This window comes from Mixophyes fleayi, chromosome 3 (assembly GCF_038048845.1).
Source record: "Mixophyes fleayi isolate aMixFle1 chromosome 3, aMixFle1.hap1, whole genome shotgun sequence".
NCBI lineage: Eukaryota > Metazoa > Chordata > Amphibia > Anura > Limnodynastidae > Mixophyes > Mixophyes fleayi.
Window position 1 is genome coordinate 49,375,149 of NC_134404.1, and position 7,373 is coordinate 49,382,521.

The 7,373-nt window shown below is 38.9% G+C and overlaps 1 long non-coding RNA gene across 2 annotated transcripts; it reads right to left on the minus strand.

The window, feature by feature from the left end:
• Nucleotides 1-1,700: 1,700 nt before the first annotated feature.
• On the minus strand, nucleotides 1,701-6,331 carry LOC142142637 (uncharacterized). 2 transcript variants are annotated; one of them, XR_012689253.1, is made up of 3 exons: nucleotides 6,234-6,331; nucleotides 2,776-2,887; nucleotides 1,701-2,171 (listed from the first exon to the last, which is right to left on the minus strand). It is a non-coding gene; the product is annotated as an uncharacterized LOC142142637 (long non-coding RNA). The 2 variants fall into 2 exon arrangements; XR_012689254.1 differs by lacking the exon at nucleotides 6,234-6,331 and adding an exon at nucleotides 3,332-3,434.
• Between the last annotated feature and the right edge of the window lie 1,042 nt (nucleotides 6,332-7,373).

The following is a 7,373-nucleotide window of genomic DNA, read 5'->3' on the forward strand; positions in this document are numbered from 1 at the left end:
ATATGCACAGCATGACAAACATAGAAAACAGATTTCATTGAATATTACAGGAAAGTAATACTAGCAATACTGATTATGATGATGACAGAATGATAGTGAGATGTCACGTTTTTGCACACAGGGCCACCATCGGGGTTCTACAGCAGGTATCAGCGTATAAGGTTCAGACTGAACAGCTTTTACTTGTTATTTAATAATCTGTCAAGGCTCTCACGCATTCTGAGTGTTCCCCAGGTTTGAAGAAGTGAAGTTGTGTAGCATTACCTGGGCCCCAAGAGGACAGGCCCATTCATTGTTGTACTTCCTGGTGAATGGTTCCTACCCCAGGACCAGCCACCAATAAGCTACGTTCGTTTCATCATCCTGCCCCCTCCCCTCTGTCTCCCATCATCAACCTCTCTTCTCCTATCCTAGTCATCACCTTCCCCTGCTCTAGCCTGTCTGTAAATGACATGGAGTGATTAATGTTATGTGGGGGGGGGGATTTTTTTTTATAATATGTACGGTGGGTAATATTGCTAAGGGTGGGTATTATTGTTAAGGGAGGGGTGTTTATTTTTAATATGTGGGGTGTATAAGGGTGAATATTAATGTAATGTGGAGTTCCGGTGGGCTTAATACTATTAAAACTCTCCCCACGTCAGTGCAATATACAAGATAGCTCTGTCTCCCTCCCAATAGTATGTTCATCCAGTAGGTTTTATTTATTTTAACATGAATCAAGTTTGACAAGAGCACCCTAGGGCCCTGTGAGTGCAGGGCATATGTCCCCAAGGCCGTCCACTAAAATCTGCTCAGTCAACTTGTGGCTGGCTGCAGTTAGCTCAGTCATCAAATAGTGACCCTCTGTAGACCAGCAGACAGGGGCAATAACCCCCCACTCACTGATCTTCACTAGGCCACCGTATGAGCAGTAAAGGCACTGAATGCAAGGTTTAGTACATACCTTACAAACGTTTCAGTTTTTGCAGGACATTTCAGATTTCCAGATTTCAAAATGGGATGTCCTACTAGGAAAAGGGGTGTATCTTTTGTGGAATGCCAGGATATGGTCAGGATATGATCAATTTGGATTGGGAATGTGTCCTAATTTGTTCTAATTTCCCCTTTGGGAATGTTGAGAGGACTTCTGGTTGGACACCCCAACCTCTGTCATTTGCATCTTCTCTTCCTAGCATTGCATAGTGTATTACTGTTCTCAATACATCTACTTCCTCGCACTGAAAATCAACTGGATGGCTTTATCCTTGTGGCTAAACCACTGTACAAATCTAGTGAGCATGGCACTCTCCGCTCTATGCATCTGTATCATGTATTAAGTTACTCATTGTGGTTTCTTGAATTAACATACCTGATTGTACAGCATTGCAAAATATGTTTCCCATTTACAAATAAGCAACAAAAAACACATGGGCTTCTAGCAATGCATGCCATTCAATGTTACTAATTTTGTTTAACTATAGAGTATAAACTTATTACCAGTAGAATCTGTCATTGAGTAGTCTTGTTGGAGAAAACCCATTTAAGGCAAAATAAAGATAATATTTTTTATTATCATCTCGAAATGTGTTTATGATAAAATGGGAGATACTCATTAAGGTTTTCATTTGATCCTAGAAACATTTGATACAATATAATGTAATACACGTCACCTAGTGACCACAATAAAGGCTCTTTCACATACTTGTGTTTGCCTAGTTCACATTATATAATGTGTTAGAATCAACCACACTGTAAACAGATATATGGGAAAGTGACAATACTACATTAAATGAAACAAAGTCATCCAGACCTTTGATGGTTCATCCATATAAAAGTCCATCTGTACACAGGTGTCACTGATTACCACTGATTACCTCTGTCCTAACCTAAGGATGGTGAGTAATGTCTAGATTTAAATATTTTAACCCCTTATGCAAAATTAATAATCCTGCCTCATATAAATGGTATACATGTTTGCACATTGAATGCTGAAGCCTGATACATATAAGGTAATGTGCTAATGACATGTGGATGTCATCTTTTTATTTTTACAGCTTCCAAATATTTTCGCGCAAACTATATTAATATCAAACATCTCCAAATTTGAAATACACAGGTTCATCTCAAAGGCAGACAACGTCAGCGATCTCTTGCCAGGATGATGAGGACTCCTTAGAAGGTAAATCCACCTATGTAAAAAACATAATTAATGTCACTGTCATTACAATTTTTCCTGTAGACATAAACCTCTGTAAATGGTTTGGTAGAGGTTATGTGCATTCATTTATTGTTTTTTTGTTTGATTTACTAAGGAACTCCCTAAGCATATCTATCACCAGAGTCCGATATTGGAACGTCACAAACAGCAGCACAAGACCTAGCAGCTGAACACATAATTCTTCAATGTGTGGATAATTTTACGCAAGTTGTGGAGTCTGTGGGGGCTGCACTGCAGAACCTTCCTCAAACAGCTCCACCAACCCAAGGAGAACCGTCAGCTGCTCCTAATTTGGCAGCTTCTATACAGCATTTGTCGGGAAGTGCAGCTGAGTTTACTGCAGTTCCACCAAGATTCCATGAGCGGAATAGAAAAGCAGTTGACAAAGCGCATACAAAAAATTCACTGCATACATCAGACCCAAGTTAGGATGTGTACGAGTTTTGAAAGAATTGATTCAAGCCTGATCCAAATGAATACGGCAATTATTAATCTGATGGGGGCAGTGAGAGAACTGTCAGGAAAACTTGTATCAGCATGCAGGCAAATGCAAATCATCCTAATGGCCCGCTTACCTGTTCCCCTCTCATCCTCCGGCAGTCAGAGTACCACACCTAATACATCAATCCCACCGGCTCCGCAATGTACTAGTGATCAGATCAGAGGTTGAATGGGGTCATCCTCAAGCTGTTTCAATGAACCTAAAAAAAATATACATAGTCATTATTGCTGCATCTGAAAGCTTTAGTGCCTTTTTTATAAGTTATTCTCCTAAAAAAAAACAAGTGCCAATGTGCACCTTTAAACATTGGTTTCTTACTGTTCTCATCCATTTTCTTTAAAATAAAAAGTATATTTTCCCAAATTTTCACAAATTTCAAAATGGTGAAATACCGGAGGGATAGTTACTGGATATGTGATATAATAATCATGCAGTTTCATGCATTATATATTTTTCTTGTGTGTGTGTGTTATTGTTGTTTTTTATAAATTGCATTTATGTGTCATTCTAGGTGACTCAGTATATGGGTGTCAATCATGGTTAATGACACCGCTGTTGAATCCACAAACTCCTGCAAAACACTGATGTAATGAAGCACACTCAGCCACTAGAGAGGTGATAGAACGTACCTTTGACATATTGAAGACCAGATCCAGTTGCCTTGATAAATCTGGTGGTCTGCTTCTCTATGTCCCAGCTAAGGTGGCGGATATCGTGTTGTTCTGTCTGCTGCATATTTTGGCACTTAACCAAACTACTCATTGGCGCAAGATATTGGCATCATGGCAAGACTTTTTTTTAGACATCATTACCCGGCATAGTCCAATGGCTGATGTGGTTTCTAGTCTCACCTATCCAAAGTAGCGTGTTGATTCTGACAATGTTTTTAGATTGTGGGAGGAAACTGGAGCACCCAGAGGAAGCCCATGCAAGAGGATCCCTGGTTGAAATTGTACTCATGGCTCCAGTGCTTCTGAATTATGACTTTAAAGTATGTAATCTATTTGAGATCTTTTTTGTTATTTTTTGCGTAATAAAATCACTTACGTTTTTTTCCCTGGTTATGATTCTATATTTGGTTTACTGCACTAAAATAATATTAAGCTATCTTCTTAGCATTGAAAATTCTTTATGTCTACCTCCTACTTGAAGAATTACACTTTTAAATACCCAAAACCTATCTCTCAAAGCCATGGCTATCTGGCTAATGTCTTTTATTACTGATAGAGTAATCCTCTCTTTGGAGGAATAATGTGATTAATTTCAGTGCAAAACATTGGATTTTATTAGAGATGTTTAGAGATGCTCAGGCTCGGTTCCCGGAGAACCAAACTCACCCGAACTTAGCAGATCGGAGTACTTTCGCGCACCCTCGGAATTGGAAACGAGGCAATACGTCATCGTTACGTCGTCGGATCTCGCGAGCTTTGGATTCTATAAGTACCGCCCTCCACGGCAATCCAGCGCAATTTCACAGAGGGACACAGAAGGGATAGAACAGTTCTTAGCAGTCTGTAGAGCAGTTGGGCAGCGTCATAGGTAGAAAAGAAAGAGGAGGGGTAGCAGTGTTCTTCAAAGTCTCCAGTGACATTCAGGAGAGCGCTATTGCTAATTGTCAGTGCTGAAATAGAAATAATAGGTCTGGCAGGCTTGGTCTTCTAAATCTGCAGTCACATTGCACTGTGTTATATAGATAACACACAAAGAGGAGAGCTCCATTGCTAATTGTCATTGTTGAATGGGTCTGGCAGGCCTGGTCTTCTAAATCTGCAGTCTTTGCTTGAAAGTATGAAAATAATATTGTTACCTGTGAGGTGGTCAAAATTGACTGCAAATGACTTGAAATTAGTGTTATTGAGGTTAATAATAATGTAGGGGGAAAAAAGCAAAAAATATGTGATTTTAGCAAAAAAAAAACAATAAAAAAATAGGGATCTTTGAAAACAATCGAAAACCAAAACATGCAAGGGCAGTTTTCCCAAAACAAAACCAAAACACGAAGTTAATCCAGATCCAAAAACCAAAACCAAAACCAGAATACAGGGGTTATTGAACATCTCTAGAGATGATATAATGCAGTGGATACACGGTAACGGAGTTGGTTGATATTAAGCGTCCACAACGCCGGGGTTAGATAAGGTCAAAGTTCCAGATCCAATTGATAGAAAATCTTTATCAGCTCGTTATCCTGACGTGTTTCTCCATTTGGCATAATGGTTACATCAGAGGAAATAATTATTACTTGTAATTATCTCTAACTACCAGATGAACAATCTGCTGCGGTGTTTGTCCGCATGCTAATGGATCTGACTATTTATGTGCAACGTTTTTTTACGTATGCTTATGAAATTATTTACATAACCCTTTTTGTCCTAGCTAAGGAGAGTTTGAATCTATACCAGCCGGTTAAATTGTTTGTTCACATTTTATCCAAGTTAAATCTTGGTCAATATCGGTGCAAAAGTGTCTGTTTATACTCTGCCTAGACCTTTCATGAGATCTAATTGCTCCAAAATTCCTTTGATATTATTGATGGCTGATTGATGCATAGAGACCTCTTTGTTTTGAATTGCTTTCATAGTAATTATTAAACGTGTTTGCACTATAGAGTTGTCTATTTTTTGTTGTATTGTTCTATATCAGACCCAGATATCTGTTTGGGAGAGCTGTAGGTTGGGCACATGTGCTGTTTCTGATTCTTAGCACCTGATTTATTTTTGTGTTTTTTTGGTGATGAACAATGCTTTTTCCAGCATGATGGACACCTTGCCATAAGGCAAAAGTGATAACTAAGTGGCTCGGGGATCAAAACATCGAAATTTTAGGTCCAAGGCCAGAAAACTCCCCAGATCTTAATCCCATTGAGAACATGTGGTCAATCCTCAGGAGGTGGGTGGAGAAACAAAGACCCACAAATTCTGACATAGATTAGGCAAGAATGGGCGGCCATCAGTCAGTATGTGGCCCAAATGTTGATTGACAGTATGCCAGGATGAATTGCAGAGATCTTCAAAAAGAAGGGTCAACACTGCACATATTGACTCTTTGCATAAACTTAATGTAATTGTCAATAAAAGCCTTTGACACTTATGAAAAGCTTGTAATTTTACTACAGTATACCATAGCAACATCTGCCAAAAAGTTCTAAAAACACTGAAGCAACAAACTTTGTGAAAACAAATATTTGTGTCATTCTTAAAACTTTTGGCCATGACTGTACACACACACAATGCCATTTACATGCACACAATGCCATATACAAACACACAATGCCATATACATACACACACATAGTGCCATATACATATAAACATATAGCACCATACACACACACACACACACACGTACATATACACACACTGCCATATACACACAATGCCATATACACACACAATGCCATCTACACTCGCACACATAGTGCCATATAGGAACACACACATAGTGCCATATACGTACATACACACACTCACTTCTTTCTACATACACAATGACAGGCATTTAACACCCACACCAGAGGCCCATTATACTTACCTGCTGCTGACATCCGTTAGAGAAATTCTGCAGAGCTCAGGAAAGTAAGCCTCAGCTCGAGAGACTAACAGCTCCACAGTCGCGCTCTGCAAAGACAGGCAGTCTGGCAGTAGTATGATTTGATGCCTGGCTGCCTTTCTCAATTAGATCATTAGATCATTGACATGGCTGGTCTCTGCCTCGAGCCCACCCCTGCCCTGCTTCCTCCAGCCGCTGAATGAAAAAAAATAGGAAAAGCCACTAAAAAGAAAATTAGCTGTCATCAGAGAGGCCTCATTAGGGCACTGGCCTACTGGGAGAAATCCTGGTAAAGTGAATGGCCAATCCGCCTCTGGTTAAGCAGATATGTTAGCTTGCATAACTTTTTCTGTGAGCTTAAGATCCCTTAACATTACATCTGTAGGCAAGAAGTGGATATGCTTTAGAGGTAAATCAGACTATGTTTACCTACAATCCTGAACTGTGGCCTCTAATAATATCCCTAATGGTGTTATACTTTGTTCAACAAGTAACTTGTCATTTGTCAAAATATGTAAATAATTGAGTGCTTTATTTTGTTATTTCTTCCACGTTTCCCTTTTACTCCCTTTTCTATAATAAACTGCATTAGTTTAGCTTTATCTGAACATACTAGCAGAATCTATATCACACTATGGGCTAGATTTACTAAGCTGCGGGTTTGAAAAAGTGGGGATGTTGCCTATAGCAACCAATCAGATTCTAGCTTTCATTTATTTAGTACCTTCTACAAAATGACAGCTAGAATCTGATTGGTTGCTATAGGCAACATCCCCACTTTTTCAAACCCGCAGCTTAGTAAATCTAGCCCTATGTCTTGGTGTGTAAAAACTGTAATACTACTCTGATTGTGCTGTTCACTCATAATAGCTAAATATATATTACTTATTGCCCAGAATCGTAATAATATTGCTTAAAATGTTATAGAACGCTTATTAGGACCATTATAGTGTAATTGAATGATCAAAAGTATTTAGTTCAGAAAAAAACGTTTATGGTCTTACTCTTGGATTTATGGAAAAAATGTGCTAAAGCACCATTCCTGCCACCTACTTCCCTTTTGCTGGTTGCAGCATTATCATCATCATCATCAAAATTTATTTATATAGCGCCAGCAAATTC